Genomic DNA, 24,628 nt, shown 5'->3' with positions numbered 1-24,628 from the left:
GAGAGTTGTCTTTGGTGCGAACCTTTGAGAGGGGTTTCTTGGCTCTTGTTCTTTTCCCCTCCTTGTCTGTTAGAGGTGACCATATTTCCTATGGAGGTGGACATTTGGTGGAGGGGAAAGGGCTTGTTTCTGCTTGTTGCTGGAGAGTGTTGGTTGTTGTCTTTCTGCTTCATTCTTCATCCTGTAGAGGTGGAGCTCTTTCCTATTGAGGTGGAGAGATGGAATGTTGGGGATTTTCGACTTTTGGTGCTCCTCTTGCTGCTGGCTATGGATTCTTGTTTCTTCTCTCATGGGTGTCTCCTTGGGTGGGTCTGGAAGTTCTTTTTTCCAGACTCCTAGCTTGTCTCCTAGACTGGTTCCTTTTTGTTGTTTCTTGGTTTGGCCTCCTTCCTTCTGGTTTTTGGGGTCTTTGTTCCCCCTTTTTCTAGTTGTGGGTTCCTGGTTTATCCTATAAGCAGGCCGATTGCTAATAGTTTTAAAGGGCCTAATCTGTCTTTCTGTTGTCTTTGGTTTGGGGAAAATCTTGTGTTTGGAGTTCTGAGCTCTTCATTTAAGGTTGAGGATGCCTGGCAAAACCCTTGGTTGCTGGTTTTGGGTTCCATTTTAAAACCCAGTTTGAAGGTTGAGGGAGCCTTTCAAAACCCCTACTAGCCAAATTCAAATTGTATGAATATCTGTTGTAATCTGGTGTTGTTATTGAAGGTTAGGGGTACCTTTCAAAACCCTGAAAGTTGGATGAGGGTGCTTGGTATACCCTCGATTATTACTCTTCAGTGCTATAGTTTTGAGTTATAGCTTTGTTGGGTGTGGCGTGACTATGCTGGTTGTTGCTGGTTTTAGTCATCTTTGCTGGATTTTGGTTGCGGTTTTTCATTGTTTATTTCTTTTAGCAACCTGCTTTGTTGGGTTCGAGATCCCGGTAAAATCTATTGAGTTTCAGGTCCCTCCAAAACCTGTTGTATGGGGTTTCGGGTCCCTCCAAAACCTGTTGTATGGGGTTTTAGGTCCCCTCAAAACCTGTTTTTCCCCTAATCAAAAACAACATGATTTTTCAACATAGTTATATTAAATCCGGGCCGATTCCATATCATTAATTTTTTTATGCTTAATATTCTTCCATATTATTTATCCATCCAATCAATTCTTCATGTTTCAAATCGCTAAATGCAATGTCCTAAGTTTTGTAACCTTGCACAATTTATACCACCTTTTTTGCCCCTACTTTAGTGTGTCCCATCTTAGATCTCACTTGGGTCTATTTAGGGCTTACATGTTGCACTGGAATGGAATGGTAGACAACTTTGGGCTTATGGTTAAAAATTGTGGTAAGGGCCAGATTATATGGAAAGAGACAAAGAATCAAACCCTGGTGAAGGAGGGCTTTCCTAAGCCAAGCATTTTAGTAATAGTCTCATCTACAGAAATATAAATCTATTTAATACAAATTTTAACATAATGTGATCTACAAAACGGTTGAGCATTGGGAACACAAAAGCATGAAGCTTCTTATAACAATATTTTAGAGCTATGGACCTCATGAGGACATTGGCATGCTTGGACAAAACAATAAAGAGAGATTCTAGATTAAAGTTATTTTGGAGTCAATTAACCTTCTCCCTTGCTTTCAGAAATGCATTCATTGCATCCCTATAGCCAACTATTGGTTTTTTCACCATTTGCACACCTTAATTGGGGATTTCCATGGTAGTAGTCTTTGTCAAGACCTAGAAGGACGTGCCCATCATAGTCACTATTATGTCCTTCACAGATTTTGCAAATTCTTTTGATAGGGATTGATCAAACGTTTACATACACAAAATGTACGGGGCCATTTGTTTCTCCTCCAAAACATGCCAAATCTCTATGTTACTCTTAAAATTTTCATGCCCTTGGCTTAAATTTTAACTAGATCTCCACCCATGGATGCAAATTGGTAAACACTAAACAATAAAATAAAAAATAGAGCTCAAGGAAGGAGATGAGAGAGTTAGGTTCTAATACCTTAGGAGAAGAAGCTAACGGGCTTGAATTGTATCACAATATCTATATGAGAAGACTATCCCAAAGATGAAACAAAATCTATATGGTATTAGAGCATGTAACGTTTTGGTTATGTGATAGTTCTACCAAGCGATGGAGAAGTAATTTGTATGGACTTTGACTAGGCCATGTAGATAATAAGAGAGAAAGGGATAGGCGTGATGATTGATGATACTCCAAAATATCACTTAATTGGTATATTCTAGCATAGACTTCCAGGGGGACTATAGGATGAGAGAAAGAATGTAGGCATTTTATGCATTAGATATTTGCATTGCAAATTTTAGTATCCTTGTCGATGCAAAAACACAAAGCAGGGGTGTTATTAAAAAAGGAGGGGTGCTCAATTAAATTTTGCAGCCTAAAATATTTTAGTTCTTTTGTAAAATATTATGGGGCTATCCCACATTAATGGTTCCCACTTTTTCCAACAAAGGAAATTGGCGAAAGTGGAGAATTTTGTTTAGGGGGGGGTTCGAGCGAAGTGGGGGTGTTTGAACGGACTACCCTTTAGGGTTCGAGCGAAGCCCCCACTTCGCTCGAACCACCTCTTTCGAGCGAAGCACCTTTAATGCTTGTTTATGTCATTTTTCAATGATAGCAGGGGGATTCGATCGAACCCCCCTTCATTCAAACCCCCCTAAAAATGGGGTTTCGCTCGAATCCCCCTTCATTTGAACCCCTTTTTTAACACTTCTCTTAAGATTTCTACATTTTTTTGCAGATTTTTGGCCTTCAAACCTCTGGTTGAAGGCTCAAATGGAATGATCTTGACAACCCAAAATGTTTTATTGTATTCCTTGAAGCAAGCTTTCCAATGACTATAATTTTATTACATATTGAGTTTATTATGAACTTGTTTTTTTAATTTTACCAAACATAGGTTTTTCACGGAACATGAACTTCTCTATTCAACGCATTGGGAAAAATAGGAAACTAATTCAAAAAATTTCTGAAAAATATCTAAGCCCCAGGTATTGATGTCTTCTTTCTAACAAAAAAAATAAAATTGAATTTTGATATATATAGAACAAATTATGTGTTCAAACTTAAACCTATGTCTAAATTATGACTAGTCGGACTTCAAAACTTAATAAAATGAAAAATACTGAGCATATCACTATCAAACAAACTGCAAGCCCTGGATATTAATGTTAAAAACCAAAATTTGAAAGAATTGAGTTTTTATCGTTTATAGAAAAAAAGTTATGCGTTTTGGGAGGCACATCACTCTTTAAAAATGTAGTTTGTTGTAAAAAACTATTTTTCGAGGGAGATGGAAATTTTTTAAAAAAAATCCTTCAAAAAAATTTGAAAAAACTATATATAGAATCTACAGGCAAAATGCTACAAATCACTAATGTACATCATCTTCAAATTCTTAATAGTTTAAAAGTTATAGTTGTCGGAAGTTGAAGATTATTTTAAAATTATTCATCTCAGTGTCAAAAGTGGCAAAAAAGTGGGAACCATTATTGTGAGTTCACCCTATGGTTGTGTGGAGAAGAAGGCTACAGTAAAAAAAATAACATTGGCCTCTGTGAATCTGATTGTCCTTGTTTGGAAACATTAAGCCCCTAGGATGAGAGATCATTATGAGTTTGTGTCATTATGGTCAAGTTTTTTTAGAGATCTTCTAATTTGAGTGCCTATTGATCAATAGGAATTGTCTTTACGTGTGGTGAAGGGAAAAAGAGGAATAGACAAAAAATCTATGAAATTTAAAATCTGTGTAATGTTTTATATACAGTCCAAGATAAAATCCTGATGTATGAGGTATGCTGCTAGAGGTACGTTGCTAGAATTGTCATAAAGAAAGTTGTTAGAAAAATGGATACGCCTATACTCGTGATTGGATAAAACAAAATTCTATCAAATAAATCTTCAAACGGAATAGTATGAGATGTATGTGCATTGCAGAGTAGTGCTCTAGATTCAATATTTTCCTTAGTAAGTTATTTTCATATTGTTTAACTTTCTAGAGAAACTCTTTCTAGTTGGGATCATCTATAGCAATATCAATCATAGTGAATTTATTGCTAATCAATATTTCTCTTGTCTAATATCCTCCATGGCAAACACACCCCTATTGAATTATTTTTTTGTCATTCTAGGCATTTGATCCTACAATGGTTTTTCTCATGTCAAAATAGCATGTGCCTCATTTGCAATAGGTAGAAGTGAAATCATACAATTTCATTCCATGAAGTGGATGTATCCACTATTGGTTTAAGAAAATGTGCATCAACTGCAACCATAGTCATTGTAGTAGTAATTAGGGAAAAACAACTTGCCATGTCTGATGTCCAAATTAAGTTACATCAACTAGTAGGAGGGATAAGTGAGGAATTGTAAAATGTTGAGGTTCAATCAAATAAAATAAGATTTCACAAGATAAATATGGTCAAACTACTATTTAAGATTGGATGGAAAACAATTGGACAAGTCCTCAAGGAAATTGATATAAAAAGTTGCATGTCTCCAATGGAAGCCTTGAAGTATGAACTTACTAATGGATTAGTTTATCAACAATCTATTGTAGTTGTTACCCCTCTTTGGGAGGTTGTATTACTTCTTATGGCGCCACTTTTGAAGGGTAGGGACTAAAAAAGGTCAACCTAGAGGCTAGAGGCACAAAAAAGATGGAGAATTTCCATCATCTCAAGTTAGATTCTCTCTCTGAGTTGATGGTTTGACTAAGAATCCTTTTCTATTTAGCATTTCTTTCTTTCCGTTATTGATGCTAACAAACTTCATAAATACGTGTATTATAAACTTTTTATTTTTGGAGACGAGTTTGGAGTTTGGTGGAGAGCTCAAGTATAGATGGTTTTCAAGAGAGTTCACAACATTGTGATCAAGAATATTCACCTTACAAGGGTCAAGAAATAATATGAATGATTTTTGTTGAGAATAATTTTGTGTCTTTGATTTAAGAGTTCAGGATTGAGAGCTCAAGGATTCAACTTTGAGCCACACCTTTATGACTCGAGTCACAAGGAAACTTGTGTGAGTTCCACTTGATTTATGATTTGGTTCTTCAAGGAAATATCTTCAAAAATATATGTATTTGTTTTTTTGTAATCACCATTTTTTTTTGTTTAAGCCTTAACGGAGATCCCTAGGGCTTGGTGAAGTAATATGTTTTTAGGATCAATGCAATAAGGGGGGAATGTTGTCACAATTATGGAATGTTAGCATTAATTAGTATTACATTGCATTTGTTAGGTATTTGGTTGGTAATTGTCTAACTATCAAATCTATAACTACCATGCATTATATTAAATCTTCTCCTCTATGTTGAATAAATCATTTATCGAGCATTCATCTTTGTTTCATTGTGGACAGGGCATGAAGGATAAGAAAGACAAATGCAATCTTCAAATGAGATGGTTTTTTGACATAGTTTGGGGAAAAAGACATCCAAATAAATGTGGGACAAGAAAAATGGAGTGGAGGTTAAATTCTAGGATTTTTTTGAAGTAATCAAGTAGATGCCAAAAATTGCAAAAAATCAATAGATAGTACCTAGAGCTGAATATGGAAAAAATGCATAGATAGAATGAGAGAGCTCCTAATAACCTTTCAAATGCTGCTAGAATCACCGAAATTAGACAAACTAGAAAAAAGTTATGCGCTTAGAAGTCCAAAAAGGAATCTTGACTACAATCTATTATAAATATTGTTAAATAGAAAAATACTAAGAAATAAATTTTCCAAAGCTAGATGAATGATCTTTCCAATGATATCTCATTTATAATTCTTTGTCTCCTTCATCAAAATCATCTCAGTTTTAAAATATCAACCTACATGGATTCTTTTGTGGGTAACAAAGGACGATAAATAGCCCTTAGGTGCCTAGTGCCTAGTCATTAATATGATTGTGTTGGACTCTGAGGCCAAAAAATAGGTGTTAGTTGTATGAGCGACATTAGGGCTGATGTAAGGACCTCCATATTATTATAATATTAAATTACATAATTGCATTAATCCCATACACACTTAAGAATACATTAAATTCAATTTTCTCAAATGTATAAGAATGGAGTCATGATAGCAGATTTCGATACAATGTCTAAGTACATAAGCCAAAAGATAGGCAAAACATGAGTAAATAATTTCCTTTACAAGAGACCATATGGTCAAATACAACAAGTTCATAAACTACATAGCTGATGATAATCCTAGTAGGAGCTCTAAACATTTATCTCCCTTGATCATGCAATGGTCAAGAACATTTTCAGAGCACTTTTGCATACACCAAATTATAACATGACCTTTCAACAAATACTATCAAATCTGAGCCTTTCTAGATCATCAATTTTTTTTATGGCGAATATTCTTCCATATCATTTATCCAACCAATCAATTCTTCGTGAATCAAATTAGTAACTATAATGTCATAAATTGAGGGCAAGTATGAAGAAGAAGACTACTCATTTGCTTCAGGACATCCGAATGTTGAAGGAAGTGGCCCAGAAGATGAATCGACTTGAAGCTAAAGCTACTAAAACTTTAAAGATCTTGGTTTAGTGTTGTTTTTTTTGGTGGTGTTGTTGTGTTCTCCTGTTGGCGCTTTGTTGGCTTTGTTTTGGTGTTGCGCTAAGGTTCTTTATGTGCATCTTGTTTTCTGTTAGTCCTTTTTTTCTAGTTTGTTTTGTTTTTTTGGGCTTTAATGATACTTTATATGTAATCTTCTTGTAAAGAGTTTCAAGTCCCTTCGAAACCTATTTTTGCCTTAATCAAAAACTGTAATGTTTTAAATTGTAACCTTGCACAATTTTTACTACATTTTTGCCCCTATTTTGGTGTGTACCATCTTAGATCGCACCTAAGTCCATTTGGGGCTTACATGTTGCAACGAAATGAAAGTATTGACAACTTTGGGCTTATGGTTAAAAATTGTGGTAAAGGCTAGATTATATTGGAAGACACAAAAAATCAAACCCTGGTGAAGGAGGGTTTTCCTGAGCCACAGAATTAATTAATAAACTCATCTACAAAAGTATAAATCTATAATGAAAAGTTTAACTTAATGTGATGTCTAAAATGGTTGAGCATTGGGAACACGAAAGCATGAAGTTTGTTATAACAATATTCTAGAGTTACACACCTCATGAGGACTTTGGCATCTCTAGACCAAACACTGAGGAGATCTTCTAGATTAAAGTTATTTTGGAATCAATTAACACTTCGCACTACTTTCCAAAATGTATGTATGGCCTCCCTATAACCATCTTTTATTTATTTTGTCGCCATTTGCACACCTTGATGAGGGATATCCATGGTAGTGGTCTTTGTCAATACTTGGAAGGAGATGCCCCTCATATTCACTACTCTATTCTTCAAAGATTATGCAATTATATTTTGTAGGGATCAATCAAATATCGACATAGACACAATGTATAGGGAAAAAAAATTTCTCCTCTAAAATATCCCTATATGTTACTCTTAAAATTTTCATGCTCCTTGGCTTCAACTTGAACTAGATCTCCACCGATGGTCACCAATTAGTAAACACTAAACGAGACAATGAAAACTAGAGCTGAAGGAAGGAGATGAGAGAAGTAGGTTCAAATACATCAGGAGAAGAAACTAATGGACCTGAATGGTATCATAAAATATATATGAGAAGGCTTTCCCAAAGATGACAAAAAGTTAATTTGAAATTCCATCTGAATCCAGGTGTAAATTTTATGATATGTGAGTTAGTGAGAGGACACTTCATTGCATACAAACTAATAATTATTCTACATAGGAAGGTATGCAAGAAGATCCATGAGCTCATTGTATTCTCTATTCACATGTAGCCATGTGATGCTGGAGAGAATTGGTGTGGTTATAGGTTCTAGCTATAAAGTCATGGATCAACCAACTTGGATTTTCCATATCATTCATGAGATTGATAAAACTCAACAAAACACCTTCTACAATGATATTTTTAATTCCTTTATTGTTTATTATTAGGATGCCATGAAAGGCTACAACCACCTCAACAAAGTGTAAAATTTTCTCTCTAAGGTTGATGATATCTAGGAAAATATTACCCTCTATTTGTGGTCTTGCCTACCACCACCACCTCTGACTTATCTCACATTCCCATGAGAAAAGCCATCAAAATTATGTTTTAAATAGATAGGATTAGGGGGACCAAAATTTATTGCCCTAGTGTACGTTTTAGTGATGTCTACATTGCACAAAAATCTTGAGATGTCCTAGGTTCTAGCTATTTCAATTACTAGGTCAATCTAGTTCTTAGATGGATTTTTAAGGGCACCTTGTTAAATATTTTCTTTTATATAATCACAAATGGACTCCATGAGGATACGCCTAGGGAATTTTTATTCTTGAAGAGTTTTTTATTAGATTCCTTGTAGATGCCCCAACTAATGTGAAAGAACAACATCCAAGATTATTCATTTATGAGGGGATGAAAAAAAGGGGAAAACTACCTCTTACACATACTTTTAGTATCTCTCGACCACCCCCAAGAAATAAAGAATTGGCTAACTTACTTTTTTTTGACATTGTAACTTAGCTGTAGTGGAGATGGTCAATATATTCCTTGTCCTATCCATGAAGGAAGCACCTATTAACCAAATACATCTCTCTTTTCTAAAGGTTATCAATCCTAAGGATTTTTTGATTGTAAGTAGTCCACCAAAAGGAATGAATTTTAGGAATAACATTTCTCTTTCATAGGTTCGTCCATTTCAAAACATGGGGCCAAACAAGTTCAAGTAGGTTAAAATATGGTGTGACATAATACACCTCATTGCATTAATCAGGCCAAATGAGAGTGTCCTTATGTAGATGTTTTAGCACATTTGACCTCAAATACAAGTCAGGAGATCCTCAATAATGGTATAGAGATGAATGCCAACCCAATTCGGAAAAAAATTCCAATTAGGGGAAAAGAATGATGAGTCCAAGTAAGCCTTGACAAAACTTCCAAGTCTTAAATCTAGAGTCAGTCTAACCATAAAGTAGGTAAGATACCAATAAAGAGGAGTATTTGAGATCTAAGGGTCATCCCAAAATAAAATCATATCACCTTTACAGATTTGCAACATCATTCCCTAAACAATGGCATCCCTAATTTTCAAAAGATTGTTTAAGACATTGAAACCACTTGGTAATATTTTGGTGTGTAGCAAGGTAGATCCTTCCCAACCACTAGGATATTTAAATTTCATGATATTAGCTAATCTTTCTTATGCCCAAGCTGCCATTAGACTTATGTTTGTAAACTATATCCCAATCAACAAAATAAATTGTAGTCTTACTTTCAATGCTAAAACATGAAAATCTTCTTTAGATTTGTTCAATTTTTTATGTCAAATTCTTAGGGATAGAAAAAAGAGAAAGGATGCAAATATACGTACTTTACAACATGAGGCTTCGAGAAGTTGTCACTTACCAACACTATTAAGGACCCCATTTTAAAGAACAAATTTCTAGCTAATTCATTCTATAAGAGAGATGCACACAAAATTATCAACAAAACCATGGGTGAGGGGCACACCCCAATAAGAGGAAGGAATACTTTTTACTGATTGCAATTAAGGATATGAACAATATGTGCTTGAAGTCTAGGGGGACTATTCAAGAAGAAGATGGCACTTTTATTGAGAATGATGTATATATATGTATGTGTATGTATATATGCATATGTATGTATATGCATATATAAATATATGTGTGTGTGTGTGTGTAGATATATATACATATATACACATACATACATACATACATACATACATATGTATGTATATGTATATATATGTCTGTATGTGTATATATGTATATGTATGTGTGTATATATATATATACACACATGCATATACATATATACACATACATACATATATATACATATATAGAGAGAGATATATATATATACACACACATATGTGTCTGTGTCTCTGTGTGTGTGCACATACATATATATACATACACACACACACAAACATATATATATATATACACACACACAAAAACATATATATATATATATGTACACACACACACACACACACACACACACACATATATACACACACACAAACAAACATATATATATGTATATTTATACATACATATATATATATATATATATATATATATATATATATATATATATATATATATATATATATATATATATATATATACGTGTGTGTGTGTATACATATATGTATATGTTTATATATATGTGTGTGTGTGTGTGTGTGTGTGTGTGTGTACACACACACAGAGATATATATACACATAGACATAGACACATATACATATACACACACACACACACACACACACACACACATTTGTGTGTGTGTGTGTAGATATACATATATGTATAGATATATCTATATATGTACATATATACACACACACACACATTTGTGTGTGTGTGTGTGTAGATATACATATATGTATAGATATATCTATATATGTATATGTATGCGCACACACACACACACATGTGTGTGTATATATGTATATGTATGTATATGTATACATATGTATATATGTGTGTAGACATATATATATATATATATATATATATATATATATTAGTATATATGTATATATATGCATATACGTATGTATATATATACACACATATATACACATATATACACATATATACATGTATATATATACATATATTCCTACTCATCCTCCTCTAGTTGCTCCTCTTCAAGAGAGTAATACTATTTATGTTAGTTTTTCAATTCATCTGTAGTCGACCAGGGGAAGTCTTTTGGACCCTGTAACCTGCTCATAGCTTCCTTCATTTTATTTGCAATTATAGTGGCAACCTCTAGAATAAATGTATGGTATAATGAGTCAATTTCAAGAATTTTCTTAAGGAATAAATGATATATGTCCTTTTGATTGGGGTCCCCCTTTAATAATGAACTCAGAACTCCATTGACTGATTCCTTAGATTATGATTTCCATCTGTCCAAATCTTTAAGTTTATTATCATCAGTTATAATATTGGGGGTGTCCCACTTTTGTAGATCCGTGAAGGAAACCATCTTTTCCCTTAACAATTTAACCTCATCCTCCACATAGGGGAGTTCCTTTATCAATTTATTATAGTTTAGAAAGTTCCACTTTCCAGAGGCCTAATTTGTTTGTAAATGATATTATCTGTTTTTTATTCAATTTGGTTTCTTGGAGCAAAACTACATCTGGTTTAGAGGATTTGATGCAATGCTTGACCAAGTGTTGTTTGTTTGGGGCATTCAGTCCCCTAACATTCCACGAAAGTATCTTCATTAAACCAAGGAGGGGATCTTCCCCTTCCCTGAGCTCCAGAGGGATGAAATTTTCAATTGACTTTTATATTCTCCATCTAATTTCCTAAGATCTACCGCAAATTTTCTTCCTCTCTGACTTCCAAGAGATTGTCCACAATTTGGCTTTATTTTTCTAGAAAGGTTCTCTTGTAGTCTTAGAGACTCAACTTCTTTCTATGGAGAAGGAATTTGTATGGACTTTGAATAGGCCATGTAGATAATAAGAGAGAAAGGGATAGGCGTGATGATTGATGATACTCCAAAATGTCACTTCATTGGTATTTTCTAGCATAGACTTCCAGGGGGACTGTAGGACGCGAAAAAGAATGTAGGCATTTTATGCATTGGAGATTTGCATTGCAAATTTTAGTATCCTTGTCAATGCGAAAACACAAAGCATGGGTGTTATTACAAAAGGAGGGATGCTCAACTAAATTTTGTAGTCTGAAATATTTTAGTTCTTTTGTAAAATATTATGGTTGTGTGGAGAAGGCTATAGTAAGCAAAATAGCATTGGCCTCTATGAATCTAATTGTCCTTGTTTGGAAACATTAAGACCCTAGGATGAGAGATCATTATGAGTTTGTGTTTTTATGGTCAATTTTTTTTAGAGATCTTCTGATTTGAGTGCCTATTGATCAATAGGAATTGTCTTTGCGTGTGGTGAAGGGCAAAAGAGGAATAGACAAAAAATCTATGAAATTTAAAATCTGTGTAATGTTTTATATATAGTCCAAGATAAAATCCTAATGTATGAAGTATGTTGCTAGAGGTACATTGCTAGATCTGTTATAAAGAAAGTTGTTAGAAAAATGGATACGCCTATACTCGTGCATTGGATAATACAAAATTTCATCAAATAAATCTTCAAAGGGAATAGTACGAGATGTATGTGCACTGTAGAGTAGCACTCTAGATTCAAGATTTTCCTTACTAAGTTATTTTCACATTGTTTAACTTTCTAGAGAAACTCTTTCTAGTTGGGATAATGAAACCACTTGGTAATATCTTGGCGTGTAGCAAGGTAGATCCTTCCCAACCACTAGGATATTTAAATTTCATGATATTAGCCCAATTAGACTCATGTTTGATCATTTTATAGCTATTTTTTTAGAGACCATTGTTCATAAGGCTAATCTTTCTTATGCCCAAGCTGCCATTAGACTTGTGTTTGTAAACTATATCCCAATCAACAAAATGAATTGTAGTCTTACTTTCAGTGCAAAAATATGTAAATCTTCTTTAGATTTGTTCAATTTTTTATGTCAAATTCTTAGGGATAGAAAAAAAAGAAAGGAGGCAAATATACGTACTTTACAACATGAGGCTTCGAGAAGTTGTCACTTACCAACACTATTAAGGACCCCATTTTAAAGAACCAATTTCTTGCTAATTCATTTTGTAAGAGAGATGCACACAAAATTAGCAACAAAACCATGGGTGAGGGGCATACCCCAATAAGAGGAAGGAGTATTTTTTACCGATTGCAATTGAGGATATGAACAATATGTGCTTGAAGTCTAGGGGGACTATTCAAGAAGAAGATGGCACTTTTATTGAGATTGATGTGTTGACCAGAGGCTTTAGCAAAGTCAAAGAGAATATCCTTAGCGTATATATTTATGTGTGTGTGTGTGTGTGTGTGTGTGTGTGTGTGTATACATATATGTATATGTATATATGTATGTGTGTGTGTGTGCATATATGTATATATACATATATGTATATGTATATATGTATGTATGTATGTATGTATATGTATGTATATATGTATATGCATATATAAATATATATATGTATATATACATATATATCTGTGTGTGTGTATATGTATGTATATGTGTGTGTGTGTGTGTTGGTGTAAATAAATATTCATTTTGGATATTATTACACTTACTTAAGTTAACTTAGGATAATGCATCTCTTCGTAGTTTGGATTTGAGACACTTAGGGAAGTGTGCACATAGGGATAGAGATTGTAGAAGAAATTCCACCTTTTGTGGTCTTATTTTGCTGTTACACTCCACATTCGGTGGGTCATCCACCTCTTATGGAATATTATATTATTTCTCCTACCTACCCTTAGTATTTCTTACCTACCCTTGTTTCTCATTGAGCCACATGTCATATTTGTGTGCTCATACATCCATATGGCCTTGCCTATATAAGCAGGCCTCTATTCATTGTATTGGTTAATCCAGTTGATCATTTTGCATATTGATGAGAATATAGTTTGTTCTTGTCATTCTATTGTCTCTTTTATGCTTTTCATTGTGCCCTTGATCTTGGCAAAATCCTACATGGTATCAGAGCTATTGGGGCTTCATTGATTAGTTTTTTGGAGACATTTTGGAGGCTTCTATTTTTCGGATTTGGGGATCTTCATTTTTTGGGGGCGTCATACAGCGATTTGGACATCACTGTTGAATTCGGGAGGCCGTTTCCATAAATTTCGACTATAAAGTCGACCTATTTTGGTGAGAGAATTTTTTTCCCCATTTTGGCTATTATCGTACGGATTTTGAAAAAAAAAATTATTTTTCAAAAAAATTTCAAAAAACTCGAAAAAAAGCGATCAAAAAAAAAATAAAATAAAAAAAGTTTTTTTTGCATTTTTGAGGGGTTCGCAGACCCCCACCCCATGCAGTTTGTACCTGCATGTCGCAGGTGTTGCAGGTCCGTACCTGCCACTGACGCGTCCTCCCGCCGCCGCTGTAGTGTACCTCCCGCTCCAACCGTGTACCCTCCGGAGCCCGTCCCCATCGCCGCCATCCGAGTAGGTTCCTCCGACCGCTTCCTCCTCTCCGGCGACCGCTTCCTCCTCTCCGGCGACCGCTTCCTCCTCTCCGGCGACCGCTACCTCCTCTCCGGCCAAAGATCTCCGGCGACCACCCAGTCACCTTCGGCCGCCACATGGAGCCCAGTCAGCTGTCGGGACCCCGCCACATGGCACACGCAAAGACCTCCGTACGCACTAACAGTACGCCATGTCAATAGACCGTACACCCTGTCAGATCCGTACGCTCTGTCAGCAGATCTGCACAGTCACCTGCCCAGTCAGCAGTTCGTACAGTACGGACGCCCAATCAGAAGGGAGGCGAAGTTTTCACAACGGTCATACAGCTGTCAAATTTAACACAGTGACTTGCTGACGTCAGCGCCACATCAACATTTTTTGAAAAAAATTTGACCCCTCTCCATTGGGCTTTTTAGTTTTGCAGTCCAACTTTGAAAGGCCATATCTTGCTCATTTTTGCTCATTTTTTGGTGCAATTTTTTTTGAAATAAGCTAAAATTTCGTGTTCTTCACAGTGGTGTGGTTATTTTCTGATTTTGGTGCATAGTTTTTTTGAAATTTTTGGATTCTCTCAACTATACCTGTCCAATCCTCAATTCTGCAACTTCAAAGGCCTCGTTTGAGCTCATACGACCTCCTTTTCAAGTGCCGTTTTTTTTGAAAGTGCATGTTTTTTTGTCTACTTTCATAATCTATGATCAAATTTCAGAGATTTTGAGTGGAAATTGTACTTTCAGATATTGGTCTTATTTGGCCTATTAGGTACTTGTAAATTGCTTGGATCTTAGTTAGATCTCTTGCATTATCAGTTTGAGACTCTTTTGGCCTTATTGAGGCAGTTGTAAAATTGTAAATCAGAAGTCCACTTTGCCATTTTTTGCAAGTGGCCCATTGTATACGCACTACTTATAAAGTGCCAAAATCATCACATTTGGGCGGGGTTCTTTGATTGAGTGAATTTGGGGGGGTGTCTTGTGTGATTGTGCCTCTCTTTGTGCTCTTTCCATTTTTGTTGCAATGAGTCCTAATAAATTTCCACCTTTAACTCCACATAATTATGCATCATGGAAAATTAAAGTATGGAGTAAATTAATGGAAAAGGGTCACACACACTACATAGATGGAACAATAACAGCACCACCTGATCCTAAGGCTGATCCAAATGCTCAATTAGAATGGCTCACAAAGAATTGCATGGCTCTTGGAACTTTACGCAAGTATGTATCAGATGACCTCATTTTTCACATTGAGAAGTGTAAAACAATCAAAGAGGCTTGGGATATGTTTCAGAAATTGTATGGACAAGTTGATGAAATCAGAGGCTATCAAATTGACAATGAGCTCACCAACTTGGATCCCAAGAGTTTTGATACAATCCAAGATTATGTCACCAAAGCAAATGAGCTAAGAGCAAAGCTTAAGGATTGTGGAATTGACAAAAAGGATGCTCAATTGATATTCAACTTGTTGGATAAGCTTGCACCAGAATATGCAGCATTTGTTTCTAGCTTCCAAAATCATCGTTTGACAGTGGGGAGTTCTTATGTTATGCCTTCATTTGATGCTTTCACAGAAATGTTAATATTGGAGCAATCTAAGTTGTTGAACATGGGGTTTTTCAAGTCTTCAAAGTCCAAGGCTTTGGTGGTTAATCAAGGGAATCAAGGAAGTCAAGGCAAAGATTCCAACAACAAGAAGAATCACTCTAAGTCTAAGCCACACCAGGAAAAAGGACAATCATCCTCTCCATCACAAGGCGATTTTTCATCCTCTTCCAAGAAGGGGACACCACCTAAGAAGGATAAACCAACTTGTGCATATTGCAAGAAGTATGGTCATGATGAGCATCGATGCCACGCAAAGCAAGTTGATGAATTAACCAATCTTCTTAAGAAAAACAACATCAACTTGCCATCCGCCTACACAAAGAAGGATTCATCTCCTTCTTCTTCCTCACAGTCTAAGGGAAAAGGGCAAGCATTTGTGGCTACAACAGGTTCTTCATAGCAATGGATACTTGACTCAGGTGCCTCATATCACATGGGTTCTACAAAGGAGCAGTTTTCTTCATTGGAGCCATCTAAGGTACCTCACATTTACATAGGTGATGATACACAAGTAGAGGTTGAAGGGAAAGGTTCAGTTGACATGGATGATGGAACATTTGAGAATGTTCTCTATGTTCCTAACTTGTCTGCCAACCTTCTCTCCATCTACCAAATCACTCACTATGGGAATGGGAAAAAGGTTGAGTTTACACCAGATTCAGTTGTGGTAAAGGAACTTGACGATGATGCCTTGGTAGCAGTGGGTCAAGTCAATGACAACTCAAGGTTTTATTCATTCTCCCACTTTGTGCCAAGTTCACCTTCTAGGGCCTTGCTTACTCATTCAAATTCAGAAAATAAGTTATGGCATGAGCGGTTTGGTCACCTCAACTACTGCTATCTTCAGTAGCTAAGCACTAAAGACATGGTCACAGGTCTACCTCGAATCAGTTTTTCAGAGGGTGTATGTTCAGGTTGTTCCATGGGCAAGCATCCTGAAGAGAAGTTTGATAAAGGGAAAACTTGGAGAGCTTTGGAAGTTCTTCAACTTGTTCACAGCGATGTAGAAGGTCCATTTCCAGCACCTTCATTTAGTAAGGCCCACTATGTTCTCACCTTCATTGATGACTACTCCCACTTCACTTGGGTCTACTTTCTCATTCATAAGAGTGAAGTATTTGACAGATTTCAGGACTTCAAGACTCATGTGGAGAAACAATCAGGGAAAGTGGTCAAGATTCTTCGCACAAATAATGGAAGGGAATATGTGAACAAAAGACTTGAGGATTTTTGTACATTTGAGGGGATTGATCTTTAGCATTCTGTAGCATACACTCCACAGCAGAACGGGGTTGCAGAATGCAAGAATAGAACTCTCAAAGAAATGGCTAGCTATATGATACATGCATGTTCTCTTGATCCCGCTTTTTGGGCAGAGGCTATCAGTTGTGCCACACACATCCAGAATCGGGTTCCTCACAGAGCTTTACAAGGTATTGCTCCTTTTGAAGCTTGGGCTGATAGGAAACCGATTGTGAGACATTTCAGAGTCTTTGGGTGTCTAGCATGGGCTCACATACCTCCGCAGAAATGCAAGGCATTGGAACCACAGAGTCGACCTTGCATATTTGTTGGATATCGTGAGGGTGTTAAGGCATATAGATTGATGGATCCAGAGACACATGAGGTGTTCATTGAGAGGAGTGTTCACTTTGAGGAAAGTTCTCCTAGCTTAGCCTCTCTACCTCCTCCACCTTCCTCCATTGTGGATAGTGATGTTAGTGATTCAGATGGTGAGACTCCTTCAACGCCGACTCGCAGGGTTACACCTCCGCAGGGTCCACTTGAAGTTGAGGAGCCTCGTTCTCCACCTCCACCTAGACCTCGTTGGGCTTGACAGACACTTGAGTCTGCGGGTTCTCTTGTTGGGGATCCTTCAGATACACGGAGAACTCGATCACAACATCAGGATCTTCCACATGCATTCATTGCTACCGCTTCCGATCCACAGACATTTAGGGAAGCATCAGGGGTTCCTAAGTGGGACCAAGCTATGGAGGAAGAGTATAGTTCCTTGATGAGGAACAACATATGGGATCTAGTCCATCTCCCTAAGGGGAGAAAGATGGTTCGATGTAAGTGGATCTATCGGACCAAGTTTGCAGTGGATGGTAGTGTGGATAAGTATAAGGCTAGGCTTGTTGCGAAAGGTTTCTCGCAGGTTGCAGGTGTTGACTATACTGAGACCTTTGCACCCGTAGCCAAGATGAACTCCATTCGTTTGACACTTGCTATTGTTGCGGCTCATGGTTGGGTTGTACATCAGATGGATGTGAAGAGTGCTTTCTTCATGGTGATGTTGATGAGGAGATTTATATGGAGCAGCCACAGGGTTTCATCCAGGATACTTCCTTGGTTTGCAGACTAAGGAAATCTCTTTATGGCCTTAAGCAGGCCCCCAGGGCTTGGTACGCCAAGATGGATTCCTTTCTTCTCTCCGCAGGGTTCACCAGGTGTCATTCCGATCCGAATGTCTACATTTTGCGACAGGATGACTCTCACTTGATACTTGTGCTCTATGTTGATGACTTGATCATTACAGGGAGTACTTCATCCATCATTAGCAGGGTCAAATCTGCTTTGCATGACAGATTTGCTATGACTGACTTGGGTCTTTTGCACTACTTTCTCGGGATAGAGATTTCACAGTCACCTTTCGGGATTACACTATCGCAGCCCAAGTATGCTCTTGATCTACTTGCACGCTTTCATATGGCTGATTGTAAGCCTGCCCCGACTCCCTTTCTTTCAGGAGTCAAGCTTGAGGCTCAGTGTTCTTCTCCACCAGTTGATGCCACTTTGTATCGTCAACTTGTGGGTAGTCTCATCTACTTGACTCATACACGCCCTGATATTTCATTTGCAGTTGGCATGGTTTCCCGCTTCATGTAGGAACCACATGAGCTTCATTGGAAAGCCACCAAATGCATCCTTCATTACATCCAGGGTACACATCACTATGGGATTCACTATGCAGTAGGCACAGGACTTCGCTTGGTTGGTTACACAGACTCCAATTGGGCTGGCGATCTAGTTGATTGTAAGTCTACTTCTGGTTACAATTTTCACCTTGGTTCGGGCCCCATTTGTTGGCAGAGCAAGAAGCAACATGCTATTGCTCTCTCTTCGACTGAGGCTGAGTATCGAGGCGCTGTTAACACATCGACTGAGACCATTTGGCTCCAGCAGATTCTCACCGAGTTTGGATTCACCACTCCACGGCCGACAGTTCTACATTGTGACAATCAGAGTGCTATTGCGATCTCGAAGAACCCGGTCCAGCACCAGCGGACCAAACACATCGAGATTCATATGCACTATATCCGAGAGCTCATCCAGGAGCAGGTCATTGATTTGTAGTATTGTCCTACCACAGAGCAGGTTGCTGACATATTCACCAAACCTTTCACCAAGAATAAGTTCCAGCAGTTGCGAGCTCTCTTGGGGGTGCGGGATGTGTCATTAAGGGGGGTCAGCTGACTTCTCCTTCCTCTCTTATGGGGGGGACTTTTTCCTCTTTGAGGTTTTCTCCTTCTTCTTTGAGAGTCTTTTGTACATTCATCTCTCTTTTGGGGGGGGAGTTTTTTCCCACTGGGTTTTCTCCCTTTCTCCGTTTGTGAGAGATTGCATTGCATAGTTTTGCTTGCATTTGCATATTGTACATGGGTACCTATCATGGCCTAGTAGTCGAGACCCATCTTGCATTGTTGACTTGAGTCTTCATTCCCCTCAGTTGCACTTAAGGGGGGGTGTTGGTGTAAATAAATATTCATTTTCGATATTATTACACTTACTTAAGTTAACTTAGGATAATGCATCTCTTCGTAGTTTGGATTTGAGACACTTAGGGAAGTGTGCACATAGGGATAGAGCTTGTAGGAGAAATTCCACCTTTTGTGATCTTATTTTGTTGTTACACTCCACATTCGGTGGGTCATCCACCTCTTGTGGAATATTATATTATTTCTCCTACCTACCCTTAGTATTTCTTATCTACCCTTATTTCTCATTAAGCCACATGTCATATTTGTGTGCTCATACATCCATATGGCCTTGCCTATATAAGCAGGCCTCTATTCATTGTATTGGTTAATCCAGTTGATCATTTTGCATATTGATGAGAATACAGTTTGTTCTTGTCATTCTATTGTCTCTTTTATGCTTTTCATTGTGCCCTTGATCTTGGCAAAATCCTACAATATGCATACATATACATATATACACATATATATGTTTATATACATATATGTATATATACATATATATATGTATGTATATATGTATATGTATGTATATATGTATATGCATGTATATATGTATATGCATATATAAATGTGTATATATATATGTGTGTGTGTGTGTGTGTGTGTGTGTGTGTGTGTGTGTGTGTATTTGTGTGTGTGTGTGTGTGTGTACACACACACACACATGTATGTATACATGTATATAATTATACATGTATATATATACATGTATACATACATATATATGTGTGTGTGTGTGTGTAGATATACATATATGTATATGTATATGTATAGATATATCTATATATGTATATGTATACACACACATATATATGTATATATATATACACACATATATATACATATATATATGTGTGTGTATATACATATACATATATACATATACATATGTATATATGTATATGTATATATGTATATGTATATGTATACATATACATATATGTATACATATACATATATGTATATCTATATGTATAGATGTATATATGTATATAGACATACATTATATATATATATCCTCCTCTAGTTGCTCCTCTTCAAGAGAGTAATACTACTTATGTTAGTTGTCCAATTCATCTGTAGTAGACCAGGTGAAGTCTTTTGGACCCTGTAACCTGCTCATAGCTTCCTTCATTTTATTTGCAATTATAGTGGCAGCCTCTAGAATAAATGTATGGTATAATGAGTCAATTTCAAGAATTTTCTTAAGAATAAATGATATATGTCCTTTTGATTGGGTCCCCCTTTACTAATGAACTCAGAACTCCATTGACTGATTCCTTAAATTTTGCTTTCCATCTGTCCAAATCTTTAAATTTTGTTATCATCAGTTATAATATTGGGGGTGTCCCACTTTTGTAGATCCGTGAAGGAAACCATCCTTTCCTTTAACATTTTATCCTCATCCTCCACATAGGGGAGTTCCTTTATCAATTTATTATAGTTTAGAAAATTCCACTTTCCAGAGGCCTAATTTGTTTGTAAATGATATTATCTACTCTTTATTCAATTTGGTTTCTTGGAGCAAAACTACATCTGGTTTAGAGGATTTGATGCAATGCTTGACCAAGTGTTGTTTGTTCGGGGCATTCAATTCCCTAACATTCCACGAAAGTATATTCATTAAACCAAGGAGGGGATCTTCCCCTTCCCTAAGCTCCAAAGGGATAAAATTTTCAATTTACTTTTATATTCTCCATCTAATTTCCTAAGATCTACCGCAAATTTTCTTCCTCTCTGACTTCCAGGAGATTGTCCACAATCTGGCTTTAGTTTTATAAAAAGGTTCTCTTGTAGTCTTAGAGACTCAACTTCTTTCTAATTAGCAGTCTCCCAAAAAAGTGATATCAGTTTCTAATATCCAATCTCTTCCTCTTTTGATTCTTCAAGATTTAAGATTTTATGTATTAGTTTTTGCTTCTCACTCCAAGATTCTTTGCTTTCTCCTATCTGAGCATTTGAAATACCTAAAAAGTCACAAACTATAGCCAGTTCCCCAATGAGTGGGCAAACAATCTCTATTTCATCAAGTTCAGAGACTTGAGGAGAAGATATGCCTAGAGAGGAGGGAGAACCTCCAATTTCCTCAAGAACCAAATACTCCTTTTGATTTGGGATTTTTGAATAGGAAGTATAAATTCTCCAGTTTTCAAAGAAACCAAAGAGGACAACAAGATTGATTTCCTCATGGTCACTGACAAAGAACCTTTTCTATTTTTCTTTCCCATCAATCTCATATACCTTCTATCTGATTTTAGACTCTGAACTACAGAATATTTTAAATTTATCTTTTCACTTGACTTTTTTTTCAACTTGTTTGAACTCCCCACAGGTCTCCCTCATTTTTCTCTAATAGGAGTTAAAGTTTCACTTCCACTTTCTCACAAATCATTTACTGTGTCTTGGAATAAATTCACTCTCTCTAGGTAGGCTTTTTGGACAATAGAGGTTGAGCTCTCTGAGGCGACTTTATTCTAAATTTTAGAAGATGAACTCATTTCTATCCTTAAGATATTAATGCTTTCTTTTTGTTTCCAAGGAGTTCACCAGTTGTTAAGTAACTTCTCTCCTATATAGTTAAAACAAGCTGAAAATGTAAATCTCTTCCAATCCCCATCAAGTCTTTTATGTTATGCAATCTAGTCCTATCTTGAGGATAAGCATATATTTCCATAGACTCATTTAGCTCTAGAATTTTAGGAACTCCCAACAATTGAAGGGGGAATTTGGACTTTTGGTTAGAGTATCCACTTTCTTTTTAGAGCATACCTCCTCAGAGCTAAAATCTTGAATCCTCCAAAAGGAGTCCCACCATTTCAAAGAAGCTGAAAATAGGGAGAAAATAGAATTCCACATCTCACCACTTCTGATTTTACATAATGGAATCATATATTTGCATCCCTTCTTTTGTGAAAGAAACAAATTCCCATTAGGACAAACAAGATCACTCACTACCTCTACCTAAATAGGCAAATTTTGATCTATTCGTCCATTATATTCACTAAGCACCTGATCCGCTATTTCCTCTAAAATCTTATCTTGAACTTCCTCATACCAACTTTGAAAACATTCCTCTAAATCACTCAATGAGCTCTTCCTCCTTATTAGCCCTGAATTTTTAGAAAGAGACTCCGAAGATGACAATGGGGGACATGAAAAGCATTCCTATAAATCACTCAATGAGCTCTTCCTCCTTATTGGCCCTAAACTCTTAGAAAGAGACTCAAAAGATGAAAATGGTGGACATGATAAGGAGATCTTTGGAAAGATATCTGATATTTGTAGCCTATCCTCAATGGAAGAGCAAAGAGAAGAAAAACATGAAATCACCAAATCAGATAGTAAAGCCACAATACAAGTGTAACATCCAAAATCTGGATAAGAAGTAGTTAAATGATCAGACATATGACAATATCCACACGCCAAAAAGGGTTCTTTTGAACCCAACTTCCATTTTTTGAATTTATCTGCATGGAAGAAGGAAATTTCCTAGAAATATCCATGAGCAAGTACATTCTAACCGGAAGATTTGGATTACAAAGAAGATTAAATCATTTTTGATAAATATACCCATTAAATTTCCAATAGCCTCAATAATCTCAATCTCTTTGTATTCCAAAGGAAGACTCTGAAGTTGGGCCAAACAAGAATAAATTTTATATTGATTTTGGAGTAACGTTAGGGTGCCACATTTGCATATGGAGACTAGAACTTTTTTAAAACCAAGATTTTGTTCTTAAAACCTCATCTCTATTTTCCTTAGATTCAAATAAAGATATAAAAAAGCCATTTCCTTTTTCAATCTAAAAAGCCTCTGAAACACCAGACCGATTTTCTGACACCCATTGAAATAGACTTTCTTATCTACTTCAAGTTGCCAAAACTTACAAATTAAAGCTCGTTGAAGAAAGTCCAGGATCTGAGGAGAAAGAAAAGACTCTTGGAAAGGTAATGTTCAACTCTTTTCCATGCACTCGATCCTCTACCATTGGTTCAATTCTCCTTTCCATTCCTTCAAAGTCTGAGTAGTTTACTGTTAGTGATCACATGGCCACTTCTTCTCCAATATTTGCTTTCCCTTTGTTCAGGGGAAAGGATGACAGCATTTCCAACTTCAGCTTGCTTCTTAGAGATGTCTTGATGCTTACGTGACCCTCTCCAATTTTTCCTTTCTACCATTTCCTTTAATACGAGCAAATGAGGCATGCTTCTGGATGAGAGGGATATTATTAGGGAAGGAAAGAGCGAAGGAAATGTTTTGAGGATTCCCGGCATAGAAATGTTTCCCCAAACTCAATCCTGCCCAATTCCTTTTCTCATGTGAAGAACTTAAGATTGCATTCCTTCTCTTAAAGACGGAGGGTTCACCGAAATCCCAGAGTGCCATAAAGGGAAAATCAGGATGTTATTTGGGAAAGAGATTTGATTAAACACACAAGAAGTTCTTCCAAATAAGGGCTTAAAGTTTCTTCTTTCCGACTCCGAAGGGAAGTTATCAATCAGATGCGGATCTCTGCTACCAAAATAATGGCTAGGAAAATCTCTTGGCATATAATGCAAGAAAGAAGCTCTACCATTCGAACCTGAAATCGTATCCTGGTGTAAACCTTGAAGTTTTCTTCCAACAATTCTCCATCCATCTCTGTTCAGCTCCGGACACCATGATCTCCTGCGACCCATTGTTTCTTTATTAAGAAATTAGTAATATATTGACTAAACATTTAGAATAAAAAATCATAGGATGGCAACAGTGGCTACGCTGCATTGATACGTTAGTCCTAAACCCATTTCTTCTAACCATTACGATTCTATAATGTCTTTTGAAATAGATTGTCAGATAATTTAAACTATTTATCCGTAACGAGGAGAGCTAATGCTTAGAAAGAAGCTCTTTCCTAGCGTTGAATGCTATCTACCCTCAGTTATCTTTAAGACACTTCAATTATTGCTTGATAACTTGTTCAAAGCTGAGTACGATCTGCAGGCAAACTCATCTCTGCAAAGCATGAGTACTTCCCATGCACATTATATTTGAATAATATACTAAAAGGAAAAAACAAAGAGAAGTGCAAACTTAAAAGTGCTTAAAATTTATGATATTTGTAATGC

This window comes from Cryptomeria japonica, chromosome 7, assembly GCF_030272615.1.
Source record: "Cryptomeria japonica chromosome 7, Sugi_1.0, whole genome shotgun sequence".
NCBI classification, from domain to species: Eukaryota; Viridiplantae; Streptophyta; class Pinopsida; order Cupressales; family Cupressaceae; genus Cryptomeria; species Cryptomeria japonica.
The sequence above is the reverse complement of the archived record's forward strand: the minus strand, read 5'-3'. Positions refer to the sequence as shown.